This window comes from Alligator sinensis, unplaced genomic scaffold, assembly GCF_000455745.1.
Source record: "Alligator sinensis unplaced genomic scaffold, ASM45574v1 scaffold1445_1, whole genome shotgun sequence".
Taxonomy (NCBI): Eukaryota; Metazoa; Chordata; order Crocodylia; family Alligatoridae; genus Alligator; species Alligator sinensis.
Window position 1 is genome coordinate 307,951 of NW_005842985.1, and position 16,449 is coordinate 324,399.

At 40.8% G+C, this 16,449-nt stretch overlaps 1 protein-coding gene across 1 annotated transcript in view; it reads left to right on the top strand.

Annotated features, from left to right (window-relative positions):
- LOC102385476 (transducin-like enhancer protein 4) overlaps window positions 1–16,449 on the top strand; it is a 175,773-nt gene that overhangs the window by 133,311 nt on the left and 26,013 nt on the right. The gene's annotated exons all lie outside the window — the stretch shown is intronic.

Consider the following 16,449-nt stretch of genomic DNA (forward strand, 5'->3'; position numbering starts at 1 on the left):
GGGGATAGGGAGAGGGAGGTGGAATGGTATCTTGCATAGAACCAGGTTTTGGTTGGTCTCATTCAAAACAAAGTTAATATGTATCAAGGTGTAATCTTTTTTTTGGATGATCTGATGGTGTGTGATAGGAGTGGGAAAAATCCAGAGGTGGACAGGTAAAAATAAGAGAGCGTAGGTGAGAGAGGGTATTAAGTAATGTAGCATAGGAGAAGCATACAATAATGAGACTAGGGCTGGAAAATGACAGAGAGATTGTATCCTAAATCAGTGATGCACAGCCTTACAGCACAGAAGGTCTTCATTGGCACTTTGCCATGAGCTAGTGGGCTGCACCTATTTTGCATATAATTTACATTGGATTTTAATCAGATAAATGTGCACACTATTTGTTTTTTATTTATAGAGTGCTGTAACTGCAAACAGTGCTTTACTCAAAACACAATGAAAGACAATGTATGCTTTGAGGGCCACAGTGAAAAGAATGTCAGTGATGCTGCCTCTGTTAAATGGGGGGGAAGGAGGCTGTGTCCAGCTCTTTGAGGTGGCCCCATGCATTATGAAATACAGGTTTGAATTTGAGGGGATTGCATGCTTTAGTATTGTTCACCCTCCTAATCGGTAAGGCTTGTCCAAAAAAAAAAAGTAATTCTAAAGAAGCTCTCACCAAAAACAGGTATCTTTCATAACTGGTACATGGGGTCTGTGTCCAGTGATTCATTGCATTTCCGTCATGACCTTATTTTCAGAGCTTTTTGAGTTTGATGTATTTTAGAGGACCTCGTTTGGGTAAGTCAAAGTGGGTAGCTTTTTGTTTTAATCTAACTAGTCTCTCAAACTTTTTGAAGAGGGAAATCTCAGGTGAATTTGCATTCCTTCTGAGAGTAAACACAGGATTTGACAGCTGAGCAATTTATAGCTTCTACCCTTTGCATCCTGTTATTAGCTCTATTGTTGCTTTGGACCTTTGAACCTGATTTGGTATGATTCTGCTGGGTAGTTTACGAATGGAATCAGGCTTTCCATATATAATTCAAGAGAGCTATATCTTGGGTATATATGGAGCCTAGCTCTACAAGCATTACCTAGACCTAGACAGACTCTTCTCTGGTGCCACAGTTCATTCCATGCTTATACTCATGCCATTGTAGTAAAGACTATACTGTGCTTGGGTACACACATGGAGCAGTGTGGAAGGGGTGAAATCTCCCTAGGAGAGTCCAGTTAGGCACACCTGGATGATCTGAAGTTTATTCCAGAGAACAAGCTCCTATTTCTATTTGTATATCTCTTGGTGTTAAGTAAGGTCTCCATTCTCTAGCTGAAGCTGATTTAAGTAGGAATTTACATTTACTGTTAGAAACAAACCCTTCATATGAGGCTTTAGTCACTACCCCAGTAAGAATCACGATTCGGCAACCAATAATTCCAATTCCCTGGCGTTATCTCCTCCCCTATTCCCAGTCAGTTGGGATAACTGTGCTTTACAGCAGGACCAAAAGGTAAGAAAAAATTGGGCTGTAATGGAACAAGTAGGAAACAATTTCTGTAGTTAAGGACCCCTGCACCGAGTAGCCTGTTTAAACTGTTGGACAGTAGCTTGAGAATGTCTAGCCTGAGTGCAGCTAAGATCATTTTCCATGGGATGTAAGATTAATCTCTCAAGTAACTATGTCCTAATGCAGCATAGTGTTTCCAAATTAAAGCCAAGCCCTTAAAATTCACCTGGAAACTCACTGGAGCATTTCTTCTTCTCATTGTAAAATCTCACTGAATAAGCAGGCAGAATACTTTTTGTGCTAACTTCAGTTTCTGAACAGCATGTGTGAAGCCTTAAAGTATCCAGAGTCTGGTTAGGGTTTGGAAAGAGAAGGTTATAGTCCTCTTATGAGGCACAGCAACATGAGCAGTCTTGGCTGACCGAGGCACCTTTAATTGTGAAGCCTGTTCTACAGTTTATAGTCATGGTCTCTTAGAAATGCCATTAGCATCTTCATATTGTCTTCTGTCTGCTTCTCTCTACCATCTAGCAGCACGGTTTTAGTCTTATCTGACTGGGTCTCCTGACCCAAAAAGTGAAACACCTAAATTGGCATTAAGGCACTTTGATTTTAATGGGAGGTCAGGATCTCTGTCTGTCTCTCCCCACTTTTTTTAAAATCAATTCTTTCGCCTAAATGTCTGAATATGGATGTAGGTACATACCTAACTTGAAGCACTCAAGTTGGAAAATGCTTGTCGTCAGTGCTCCAGTTAGCTGGTTGAGAATTCAAGGTTGAGGGGGGAAAAAAGAGTAGGTTTCAGTATAGTTATAACTTAGAAAGCTTTTTGTCTCAATTCTGTAATCCTTGCGTTTTGGGATTTTTAAACCACTTGCGCTTTTGAAGTCCAAGATTTTAATTAACCCAAGACACAGCTATTAGTTTTATATGGACAGGAAGCACCATGAAATGGTCATTTAAATAGCCCTGTTACCAGTCAGTTTCTTAAGGAGCATCCCAAACTAGAATAAACACCTTTCACTTTTATAAATAAAAAAAATATGGTTTCCTAGACAACCTTGATGAAATGTCAGCCTTTTCTAGGATCTAAACCCACACCAGAGGCATTGTTATCTCCATCCCTGCTGGGTAATTTGTACACTGGAATAGGTTGTTTGGAAACATGCCTGTTGTTCTTTAAAATGTACTTAATGCCAGATTAGAGAACAGAAGATTTTTTTCTGTTTATACAAGCTCATTTTGAAACCATTTAAAATAAAGAGCTTGAGCATGTATGGTATTTAAAAACCTTTCACATGATGTTTTTAAAACAGATCAATTTCAGCATTAAAATGTTAGGAATTCAGCCAAGGAAAATTCAGCTCAGGATTGTATAGCTATAATGATAATGTATTATACCCGTCTTCCTTGAAAGTGATTACAACTGCAGAGTTTAACCTGGTGAATTACATAATTTAGGAGTGTTTGCCAAAACACTGTTTTAGGGGGATTGCTACAGTCTTTCCTTAACAAAAGAAAAAGAGAAGGTGGATTGTATTATGAAGTGCCTAAATGAGAAGGAATAGTCTTCACAAAGTATCTAAAGATAACTCATTTGAATAGAACAGAAGGTCATGTGTATGAATGCCAGTTATCACACTTAAGGACTTGGCAGGATGTAGAGGAGTACAAGACAGCAAATTTTGCTTTTCAGCTGCTGTAGCATGAATTAAAAATGTATTGGCTGCTCATTGCTGACATCTAAACATTTCCAGCTAGACCAAAGTTGGTACTTGATCATGCTTTTAACATCTAAAAAATTAAGCAAGTGACCTGTCTATTATAAAAAATGAAAGGCCCAGCAAAATAAAAACAACTGCTGCTGCTGGCAAAATGCAAAAATATTAAAGAGTTTGTAGCACATTGGAAAATGGACATGAATCTGTTTATATTTTATTTACCAAATCTTTGAAGTAGGTGTGGCTTGTATAAGTAGGGACCTACTTAATTCGTAGCGAGACTAAGGAAATTTTGCAGCTTGGTCATGGCACAAAGAGCCAGTTTCACGGGCATTTCCTGGCATCCCTGCCCCTTACTGCTGAGTGGCAGAGAGGCCCTGGGGTGGGGAGGAGGGACGAGGGGGCAACTGCCATCTTGGCAATAGCTTCCTGTCGTGCACTCCCGCCCTTCACCGCTGATTGTCAGAGAGACCCCGGGGAGGTGGGGAGGAGGGACTAGGGGGCAGCCACCATCTTGGCTGCTGGCTGTACTTTGTGCCATCTCGTCACCAGCGTCTTCCTTTCCCAGGCAGGCTGGGAGACAGCAAGGACCACTGGCTGCCACTGGGGAGGCAGCATTTTATTTTTATTAACTTTTTTTAGGTTGATTTTATGAGCAGTTGCAGATTTTGCGGCTTCCATGAAATTGGGATGTGAGTAGGTCCTTATACATAAGGGATTCACGTTGGACCAGTACATAGGTGTTACTGCTTTAGCACTAGTAGGCAAATTTCTGTTCCTTCATCCATTCCATTCACCTTGACTAAAGGACCTCCTGTTGGGGAGAATTGATTTTATGAACAGCTGGACTCTTGGCTTCTGATTCAGACAAGCACTTAAGCATGTGCTGAACTTCATGTACTCACTTAAGTCCCACTAATTTCTTTAGCTTCTTGGTGACTTTCAGTAAAAGGTAGACAAGTGCCTGAAGTTTGGCAGAAGCCTGACTACTTTTCTGACTTCTGTTTTGTCACAACGTGAAATACAATAGATGAAGAGTGGTGGAAAAAAATCTTGAGGCAGAACAATTGGGGTCAAATATTATTTTCTAGATAATTTTTTAAAATTGAAATTTCATGTGTTACATCAGAACTAAGAGACCTAAATTTCAGCTATGTATAATACTTCTTAGTGATCATTCAGTGCTGTGGTTATTTAATTAATTATACTTTTACTGAGTGTTTGCTATAGAGACTAAGTAATGTCAGTTACAGGGAAAGTCTAAATGGAGTTGTATCTTAAGAAGCCGTGTGGGATCTGGACAAGGTAGGGAAGAGCAAGCTTGACAGTCTCTTAGTAATTAGCTGTGATTAATGTGAGCACATTTCAGTTGAGTGAGGTAACTTTGACAGGGAGTGAATTTGGGAAGCTTATAAAATGGGGGAGTAAAGGGAGGAAGCTAATCTGTCTAGAGTACCTTGTTTCACATGGCAAGAAGGAAGTTGGTTTAGGTCCATCCCTTGAAACAGCAAATGCAAATATTAATACATTGTTTTAATTAACTCAGTCTCTGCAACAGGGAAGTATTGTTTATGTAGCAATAAAGTACTTTATATTTAAAAAAAATGGAAAGAGAAAAGAAAACAAGCCACGGTCTCTGCCCCAAAGATAGGCACAGGAGAGATTTATGGGAGAATATACTTGAACACTTCAAAGAGATGTCTTTCTCAGAAATGTAACCAGTGTTTAAAAAAACAAAAAAAAACAAAAAAAAAAAAAGCAAGCACCTGGGAACTAAAAATGTGGGGCATTGAGGCAAAGCTGTTGTTTTGAACTCATGCTGAAAGATGTTAAATGTGATTTCTCATGAGGCTTCTGGCAGAATGATCTGTATGGGTTTAAAACCAAAGAGGGCTAATTAGCACTAGGTTCTCTCCTTCTGGTCAAAAGCAGGAATCAAACACAGAGTTCTGTTCCCCTAGGGAAGTTACTAGGACCTATCCCTAGGAAAAGTGAATCCACTTACCTCTCCCCTGAGAACAGAGAGCTTAAAACTTGGTCATTATTGCTTTGAAACCTTTAGCACAGAAGTTCTGTTTTCAGTCTAATAACCTCTATTCCCTGAACTGACAAGGTTTTTACAACACTGGTAGCTTGAGCCACTACAAAAAAGAATTCACATTTGGCTAGGTTTGCTAATATATAATGCATGTAAATCACTGTTACAAGTTAAACTGTAACTATTTTACAGTGTTATTAGCTCTTTAAAGAGAGCTCTAACCAAAAGCTGATTTATTCTTCAAAGGCATTCCTTACTTCCTATTATACACATTTTTTAAATATTTGAAATCTTAACAATGTCTAAAGAACTGATATAAGCCTTTAATTGATCTTTCTTATAGTATAAAGAACTCATCTTTTAGCATTTTTCTGTCATTCTGAAATTAGCCAAATGGAATGCATATTTTGGTGCTCTAAGATTCAGTTCAGAATTGCCAGCTGTGTAAATTTATAGACCATCCATGGAAAACAAGCCTAAAAACACCTGCCTATTAAGTCTGTAAAAAATGGAGCTGTCAGTAAAAACAAAAGCAAAACAAAAAACCTAAACAAAACGAACAAACAAACAAAAAACCCTAAGAAGCCCCCAGCTTGTTTGAAGCTCTTAGGTATGAGACTGGAGGCAAGCTTTGATGTACAGGCCGACCAGAACAGTGCCACCTGGTGTCTGAATGGGAATGCAGCATGCTGTACAGAGCATTCTCTCAAATCTTTGTAGCTTATTGCCCCTTCCTCCCTCAGCCATGTGCTGCAGCTGCTGTGTCCAGTCTCCTGCCTCTAACACTACTAGGCTGCAGGTAGGCCGACAGGAGCCTTTCTTTGGAGATCCATGCCAAGATGGGGAGTGGGGCCAGCTGATGGTAAGGCTGGGGGATGGTCTGTGGAGGGTGGCACAGTTCAGGGTGTGGTCGTGGGTATCAGAGTGTGAGAGTGAATAGGGGACCACTGGTTTAGGGGCAGCATGGTATAAAAACTATTCTGCAGTCAAGTAGGGTTGCCAGTCCAAGAGCGTGTACTGATGATCTGCAAACATTTTACCGTGACCTTATTTTTGTTGTTAAATTCTTAAACTTGAATCGGGTCCCTAGTCCAGGGCCTGGCAGAAGGGGTACATTTATATCATGTAAAGCATATGCCAGCAAAAAAGTTTGGTTATCAGTAAAAAAAGATGTTGGCAAAATTATGTATCTATCAAGCAAAAAGATTGTTGGTATATATTTACCAACAGTCTTTTAAATATATATATATATTATTGTGTGTGTGTGTGTGTGTGTGTGTGTGTGTGTGTGTGTGTGTGTTATGTTAGATGTTGGGATTTTTTTGGCAGTCTGCACTTTTTGAAGAATGCAGAAAAATAGTAAGTGCTTTCCTTTAGAGTTGTAGAAATGCCACTGATTCAGGGGCAGTAAAGCAGTTTGGTGGCTATCATTCTGTGCATCTTGCATGGTGGTGAGTCCTCAATTAAATTGCTATATTGAATGTTATGGCTAGTTGAGCTGCTTCTCTTATCCTGTTATTGCTGTTGTTTACACCCACTCGCTCCCAAACTTCCCTGTCTTTTTTTAGTTTCCATTTTACTGATGTTAATCAGTTAATCTGTTTTATGTCTCTAACTAAGGTAATAGCATGAAAGTTCAGCAACTGGAACCCCAAATAAACATTTGAAAAGAGGAGAAAGGGTAACCTTAGTCCAACATTTACTGGCTCTGTGCTATTCAAATTTCCAAAGACTATTATGTCTATACTCACTTCTTTTGAACTTGTGTCTTGGTGACCTTTGGCTTGTCTGTTTCAGCACGTTTAGTTTAAGCTTAATACTTGGTATCTTGTGAGCACTCTTATGCTAGTGTCAAGGATATATCTGCACAGTTGTTCCTTTTTTTTTTAACTATGTAAAATGTGGTTTTAAGGAGACTCTTCATCTGTTTGGTAGAGTGTATCTGCTTTCATTTCTTTATTAGTCCAGAATGCTAATCCTCTCTGGGATTATTAGGATGGGAAATCTTGTGTACCTTGTGTATGACCTCAGGCTCTTTCTCACGGTTACCTCCTCTGTTGCTCATACTAATGTAACATGTATGCTGATACATCCTTGTGAAACTCTTCATTCTATCCAAGTTTTGGAGTTGCCTACTATATTCTGTTGTGAAGTATGTTGTCTAGTTTAGGATTGTTGAAACTGGAAGAAACTGAAGCGGGAGAAGTAGAGGTGATGGAGAAAGGACTTGTAAATTGCTTTATAGATTAGAAGGGAGACTGTTTGACTATGCCTTGGCTGTTACCGTTAGTTAAATTCAATATTTACAATGTGGCAGATACAGACAAGAGCAGACTTGATGTTAAGTTATAATCTGTGAACTTTCAAGCTTTTATAAACTGAACAGAAGAGGGGTTTTTTTCTCCTTTGTTTTCCCCCACCATAGCTGTGTGTGTGTATGTTTTAAATCCCACCCCTCCTTTTGTCCCTTTATTCAAACTGCCTTGCTTACCAAAGGGTGCCTGTTATACTGGCCACATTTTTATTTAACATATTTGTGCTAAGATGTCCGTTTACTTATGCCTGTCTTTCCTCTTTTCTTCACAGCTGTACTCTTCAACTACTTCACTGCTTGTACTTAAGCAGCATTAGTTCTTTTTTCTGTCCTTTGACCTTCACAGTGTCAGTAGGGATTAGGCCTTACCTGTGTTATGTCCCTCAGTCAGTGATTACAGAAGAAGCTGTATTTTAGAGGATTTATTTTGAACATCCACCTGTGAAAGGCTAGCCAAGAGCCCTAGCCATTGCTTTAAACACCTGTTTTCCTTGCCATTGTGCACTTGCACACCAGGAGGGGCCAGAGAAGCAGCAGCCCATGCTGATAGAATTATGCCTCAAAATTGGTAGGTTCCAGAGGCTTCTGCTGTGTAGCCTAGTTTGCCTGAAACTTAAATGGAACATGTGTAGGAATCCATGACTGGAATTAGCATGGAGTGGGTTTGTGCACACAGCCCCCAGAACGGTGCTACGTTCATTTCATTGTCATTCTTATAACTGTGATTAAACATCTAGCCTTTGATGCTATGTAGATCGTTCTTTCTCATTTAATTAACTTGTCACATGTTATGTTGGTGGTACTAATGCAATTAGATCATCTGTGTGAAATAGTATCTGTTGATAGTTTTCAGATTAAATTTTGTGAATATTTGGGTTTGGAAGGATGACTGCTGAATGTACACATCCTCTTTATTTCAGATTTCTTTATGGCTGTTTAGTTGTTCTAGCAGCAACACTAAACAGCCAGACTTTGATGTTTTATATGACACTCTTATCCACTAATTAACTTAATTAATTTTGCAATTAGTGATGTTAATTAGTGGGTAAAAATGCCATATAAAACTTCAAAGTTTGCATTTTAATCGTAGTTTGTATAAAAAAATAATTATCACACTCTTGATTACAAAACTCAATCCAATTAGCTCAAGCAGGGTATGTGATATGAACTAGCTTTCTGCTTTGTCTTTCCTAACTAGTCAGTAGCATTTGACGTGAAAAATTACCAGAATTGCCCATTTGATATCTGAGAATCCAGCAACAGATAAAACACAGCAGAATGATACAGAAATGGATTCAGAGCTGAGCAGGGAAGTACGTTCTTATGGGATAAAAAGTGAGCGGGTGTGAGACTGGAAGATGAAACTATTCTAAAAGTTCACTTTGGGTTATGCAAAATTCCATAAGGGCATCACCAAGTGATGAGACACTTGCTAAGCTAGTGTAACGGCCACTGAAGTTTGAAAAACAGTCTGGTATGGAAGAGTTGTGCCTGAAGTATAAAAATATGTATGCTCCATAAGACAGCAAGTTGTTTTGAAGAAGATGGGAGGATTCAAATTAAATGAAACATTGGGCAAAGTCCTTGAGAGAAATCACTGAAACCAAATTGGATACAGTGGCTAGGAAAACAGTAGTTGAAATAAATGTGCTTGGAGGTAGGGATAGGTAATGCTATGAAGAAAAACTATAAGTAGCAGGAGGGCAAACAAGAAAAATGTTTTTTGCATCCATTTGACTTGGACACCACAGAGGAATTCCTCCCGGGGAAGGATCAAACTGAAATGTGACAAGTTGAAGTGAAAAGGTGATCACTGAAAGGGAGACAAGAGAAAGCAGGGCAAGGAGGTCCTGATTGACAGTGTGACAGTTGAGACCCTGGCCTCAACCTACTGTGAAGTAAATAAAGTGAGCAAGATGTTAGGTTGCTTCTCAGGTGCCAGGACGGTGGATATTCTTTAATAAAAAAAAAAAAAATCCAAGATAAGCTGAAAAATTTTAGCGATCCTTACCAGTTTAGTCCAGTGGACCTCAGCCTTGTAGAGTGATGGGCCACATGCTTGCAATCTGGCTGTACCCTGGGCCATCACTCCCCTTTGGTATGGGAGCAGGAGAGGGAGGTGGCTGCCAGTGTCAGAGGGAAGGGAAGGAAAGAAGAGAACGCAACTCTGGGTGTGGAATTGGATCTGTGGTATGGGGCAGGGCAGGGAAGATGATGCACCAGGCCAAGCTGCTGATTCTGCAGGCTGGATCCAGCCACATTGGAGGCCAGATCTGGCCCATGGCCTCATAGGTTGAGCACCACTGGTTGAGACCTTTTGGAAGTTTCAGTAGAGCTATAGATGATTTTTAGAGAAGCAACTGATAGGTGTAAATACCTTGTGTGGTATTTTTGAGCAGTTGACAGAATTTCACAATTACTCTGTTCAAGTTACTAAATCTTCATCTGTGTATATATATGTGCAAGTGGGTGTGTGTGGGGGAGCATGTTTGCTTACAGATTCCAATAAATTGAGGGATGTGTAAATAGACTTTTGAGAGCCACTTGAAAATATATGGTAAATGTACGGTAATATATAAAAAATATATGGTGAAATATAAATTTTATAGACTTACTAGGAATACACAGCATAACATACTTTTTAAAAATTCATCTTCCTCAATTCTTTTTTTCTTTGCATTATGTATCCTGCCTTTTTTCCACCTTCATCAGTGCCTATATTTCTAATTTATTGTTATTATCCTTTTTTTCTCCCTTTCCCTTTATATTTTTTAAGATTATACTAATAAGCAGGAGGCAGACTGGAGGAAATAAGTGACACAGCAGTTTGAAGTTAGGGGTCTCCCTAGGGCTGTGATTAACATGTAGGGTGCTGCGAGATTCTTTGAAGGGTGCCCCAGAAAGTGTGAGGGGATAAGCAAGGTGTTAGGAGATAAGCAGATGAAGGCAGACTTAGGCTTCAGGTGTGAGGAGATTAGCAGATAAAGGTAGGCTTAGGCTTTCCCTGCCTGGCTGCTTTCCCACTCCCATCTGCCTCCCCTGGCTGCAAAGATGCAAGCTGTGTAATAGATAAATTTAGTCTTTGAAGTGGGTTGCCACTCAGTTCACAAAAGTGGGAGGGATGCCTTAAGTCTGATGAGTGGTATCTTGAGTCTAAAAAAGGTTGAGAACCACCACTCTAGGGTATGTAACTTGGGGTCAGCATATTCTCTGATTTCACAGAAGGACCCAAGTGTCTTTTGAGCTTTTGAATGGGTGAAGGCCTAATGCAGTTTTCCAACTTAACAAATCAGGAAAGTAGCATTTGGGACACTTATCCATTGTATCCTTCTACTTAGCTGAGAAGAGTGTTGAAGGATTTGGCTTGCTTTTGAGGAAGCTCGATGACCTGTCACCTTCCCAGTATTCTGACAAAACAAATACTCTTATCAACAGTCCTTTCATTCTACCAGATGGGATGCTATACCCAATAAAGAATATATCACATCATCATGTCTCATCTATTCTTAGGCTAGGGACAGAAGTTGCACATAAACCAGTTTAAGTGATCAGAAACTGGTTTAAACCTGTAACAGAACAGAAGTTCATATAAACCAGTTTCAGAATGCCTGAAACCGGTTTAAGATAAACCTGGCTGAATGTAGACTTACCTGATTTAGGTCAAACTGGTTTATAAAACTTCTGTCCCAGACACCTTCCTGGTTTATGTTAAATCAGAGTCCCCCAGCATTTTGCAGCCCTGGGCTGGGCTGGGCTGGGCTGTCTGTTCCAGAGAGCAGGGTTGGCCCTGCCCCTCTGCTCTCTAGCTGGAGCATTGAGGGCTGGCTCGCTGGCCTCACTGGCTGGGTCCCCGGCTTTTTCCACCCACCCCCCCCCCCCCCCCCCCCCCCAGCAAACCCTGGCTGGTTTTTGAGGTGGGCAGGCGGGTTAAACTTCCCTTATCCTGAGTACAAAGCTGTCCTGCCCTGCTAATTTTACTGCTGACTGCGAGTGTGGACTACAAATCCCAGAGCCACCTGGAAACAGGATGAGGAAGTAATGAGCCCTGCAGAGTCCTGCTGTTGTAATTGTGGACTGCAAATCCCAGAGACCTCAGGGGTAGCAGGAAGGAAAAACAAACACATAGCCCATGCTGGCTATGCACCAGGGAACTGTGCTTTACCACCCTGTAGCTTCTGGCTTGAGCCACTGCAGGCATGTGACTACATTTCCTGAATCAAAATCTTCCTGAACATCTGTTCATTTGCTTATTGGTTCAGTCTTTGCAGTTGAGACAAACCTGCAAAGACTGAATCAATTCAGCTTTGGGCTTTTTCACTCTCTCTAATTGGTCTTAAAGTAGACTTACCTTATAATGCAAGTTAGCAGCTGGGTGACTCTTGGTCTGAACACACTTGACTCAGACTTATGAAGGAATTGCAAGAATTCACTTACGCCATGTTTATGATTTGATCAGAGAGCTATATCTTCCTGAAAGAGTTAAAAATAATTAAATCAAGCATTTGAGTGATACCTGAATCCTAACTGTTTTTTGGATTTCACAGAACTTAGTCTGAGTGCCAGTCAAACAGCCAGAATTCTTCTGAGATTCTATGATGTGCATTGCATCCATTTTTACAGATTTTTTTTTAATACTTTGAGCAGATTTTTTAACAGCAGTAATGGTCGTTCAGCTGATTATATTGTAATTGACCTTAGCGAGGAGCATCCTTGGCTTTTACTTAATGCCTAATGCTTCAAGATGGTCAATTATCTCATCATTCCCACTTTGCTGCGAATTATTGTTCTAATTATTGCACTCAAAATGCATCATTTTGTCAGAATTTGCAAAGTTATGCTACGAAACTGCCATATTCACCCATGCTTCAAGAGATGCCAGCTTTACCATGTGGCAAGGCTTTTGGTCTGAAAATCTTGTCATTATTTCTAATACTGATTTTATTTAATTATCGCTTCTTTCTACCCAGGCAAGGTCAGCTATCTAAGTGAGTTAGTTCACGGGAGCTGGAGATTATAGGATTTTTAGAGAAATTGGACAACCCTTGTGCATGATCTGTCTGCATTTTTTTCCTCCCTTGTTGCAGTACGAGTCATTATATTCATGGAAGTAATTTAAAGTATTACTTATGGCAAGTACACAGTGCACTGATGTTTCCACTGGTACTGGTATGGGGCATTTATGTTTTTATAAGATGCTTACACTGCCTTCTGTCTAATCGTTATTTTGTATACTGGCTATATTCCGCTCAGTGATTGGCACACTAGGAATATGAGAAACTATACGTTACTTCTTGAAATTCCTGAAGCAGCGGCCTTGTGTAACATTGCTCAGCCCAGTGTAAATATAGGGGAAAACAGAGCTTGGTACTGGCCTACATCAAGGGTGTCAAACATACAGCCCTTTGAGATTTGGTCTTATAGCCATTGTACCAGGCAACCCCCACTTAATGCTGTTTCACTTAGCGCTATTTCTCTATAACACTCATTTTAAATTGCTACCTGATTTCACCTGGCACTCAGCAAGTTTCATTATAATGCTCACATTCGCCATCTTGGGTAATTAAAAACACTTGCCATCTTGGGTCATCAAATACTTTCAGTGTTGCTTAACGCTAGTTTCCCTTAACACTTATTTTTTCAGGAACCAATTAAGAGTGCTAAGTGGGGGTTGCCTGTATCTGGAAGTTGGGGGTGCAACTGCTGCAGAATTTGGTCCTAGTGGAAGTGGCCAGGGGCAGTAGGGGGCAAGCAAGGGATGTGCCTGCTTGCCTTATGGCCACTTGGCCTGCTGCTGCCTCCACTAGATCCACAGCAGCCACTGTTGGACCCGCTGCTCTTCAAACTGTTGGCACTCTAAATTCAGCCTAGGAGGAGCGCCCCATGTCAGGGGCAAGTTTAACACCCCTGGTCTCCATGGTTCCGGACAGTGCCACGTGCAATAGCTAGCTCTGCACTGAAAATACTGTAAGTTGTATTAGTCCAATTAGCCTTGCTGAGTAACTGCATGGATAGTGGCACAAGCTGATGCTTTTACAGAGTAGACGTGGTGTTTTTCTCCTTCCAAGTATATCCTTCACGTACAGAAAACGCAAGGTGCTACACCTTGGGAAGAACAGTTAAACACAAATACAAAAGGGGACACCTGGTTGGGTGGAATGAACTGCCTAGCAAAGTGTTGGACACTCCGTCACTGGAGGCTTTCAAGAGTTTGGGCAGCCACTGGTCAAAGATGATATAGGCCTTGCTGTGCTTTGCCTATGTTCTACCACGGATATTTCCAATGCTTCTGGACTTTGACATCTCTGTCTTACATGATGTTTCTTACTTACTTCTTCCTCTCCATTTCTGCTTTCTGCTACGTATGTCAAGGCATTTTTAAGCTTTCCTCAGGGGTATTGAGTGTTGAGTACAAGCAAAGCTGGGGATTTTGACTGGGGTGGGTCAGTGCCTCTCCTGGGACTTGAAGCTGGAGGTTCGTGGCTAGAAGGTCTTGCCTTTTCACTCAAGGTCAGATCAGTAACCGTATTTGAGGTCAGGAAGCAATGGACCAATCTGCCATGGTCAGACTGGTATGGACAGGTTTTTCCTTCCTCTGTAGCAAGAGGTGTGGCCCTCTTCCCAGTTTCCCTTGAGCATATTTGAACAACCTTTGCAGCAGCAGGAAGCTGGCCACTGTGGTCCCCCTGCTTTACCTGTGTCAAATTAGGGTGGTGTTTTATGTTGTGTCTGGGTGTACTGTGTAGTTTTGCTAGGAGGTTAGACAGTGATTTAATTTGTATAGCATGGTGTGAGCTAGGGATGATCCTGCCTTAGGCAGGGGTTTGGACTAGATGATCTCTGGAGGTCCCTTTCAGCTCTGCTTCTCTGATTCTTTGATATCTCTTTTTCAAGCAACTGGGTTGAGTTGCTTTTAAAGTGCTCATACTCCCATAAGCTGCTGTCCTTTGCCATCTGTTACAAAACACTGCAAGTTCCCAGGAACTGCTTGTGCTTGGGCCATGTTGTTTTGGGAAGTTGCCTTCTCTTTCTCCTGTTCCTTACTTTCATAGTGTGAATTTTAATTCCCTTGTACTCTTCAGGCCTTCTGGCTACTTACCAAAAAACTCTCACTCTATTTTTCCCATGTTTCCATCACTTTCACATGTTACTGTACCTTTGCACTTACTACTTCAGGGTGGTCAAAGATCTGGCCTGCAGTGCTGCCCCAGGGTCTGGAGTTGACTTACAGCCTACACGTAGCATGGGCAGGACTGGCTCTATGTGCAGGGCCCTGGACCAGCACTATATGCAGTGCCTTCCATGGAGTGGCTGCCATGTAGAGTGGTTGCTGCTGGATCCAGAATGTGGGATTGGAGTCTGTGGGCCTGGTTTGGCCTCCAGGGACAGCCCCACACCACTCATCCAGCCAGATGACTTTGACATCCCTGTCTTACATGATATTTCTTATTTACTCCACAGATCCATTTCTGCAACCTCATTCTCCATCATTCTCATCATGGGCAACTATTTTATTTCCCCACTTCTCAGCTCTGGTTTCTTTATTTCCCAGCACTCTTATCTATGCAATAGCATTGGCCTTACTGTCTTGTAGCATTTTCCCATCACAAACTGCTTGACTCATTTTTGCCCTGCTTCATCCATGACTTGTTTATTCTGCTTCTAATTTCCTCATCTCTCTCTCTGCTTTCTTGCACAATGGACCCCAGATACTTGACTTCTGTACAAATGGTATATCCTGATTGTCCAGTGTTTTGGGTGTGATCTCTTAAATTACATTTATTTGTCAAAATGCTAGGCCTTACTGTACTTACACTTGTGTATTTAGTATACCTACCTCACCTGGGCAGTGTATTTACCCAGAATAAACCTTTTCTACACAAACAGAAAATGGAAAACATGATACTTTTTGCTAAACTAGAAACTAAAAACCTCCACTTCACCAAAGAGCATTTTCCCTTGTCTCATTCAGTATGTTAGCACCTGTCTCATTCAGTTGTTGTATGTGAATAAACTCAGTGGTGGTTGGTGGCAAAATGCTTAGTCTCTCTAGTAGATTAAAAGAGCTTATTGGAGGAAACAGCAGTGTGAAAAGACCTTCTTTACCTTTAAATTTTAATAGTTACTAATATGAGGATGCTGGCCATTAAGATACAGCCTGCCAAAACATAATGCTGAATCACTTAATTTTGGTAAGTAGCTACCCTATTCCAGCTTCCTCAAAGGCAGCCATTAAAATAGCATTGATGTTTTAATCAAAGAGCAGAGCAAAGTCTGACAGCTAAATTGTGTACTTTGATGGAGTTTTTTTGTGTACTGGCTGCTGGACTCAGGATCTCTTACAAAATCACTACATAGACTTGGATTTTAAAAAAAATTGTACAGATGCCAGAGGTACTTCTAGGTATCTGATGCCTCTAAAAGACACACAACTGCAGTTACATGTAGGTGTTTGCCACCTGTAGTCAGAATCTTAAAGTTCTCTAACTGCCAAAATTGCAGTCAATAATGGAAAATCAGTACAAGGATTCTGGCGTTGCATGACAAATTCCCTGGGCTCCCTTCCACCATCTTATGATCAGTAGCAACTGTTGGTCTATACACCCTTTTGCCACTTGTAACCTGGTTCTTGGGAGCAATGGCTACTATGGGGGCTAGTGGGACCTGATTATCCTTGCCTATTTCCAGCAGAAATGTCAGCTTGTTTATTGAAATTAACTGAAACTCAACACTGTTACAGCAGATGTTGGCAAATGTACAATATTTACCTTACTGGCACCTCAAGAAATAGCATCTGAAAGCATTTGACACATTGGCCAATGCAGTTTTATACATGCTCCATAATGATGAGATGTTTATTTTTGGACTAAACTCTTGTAATTG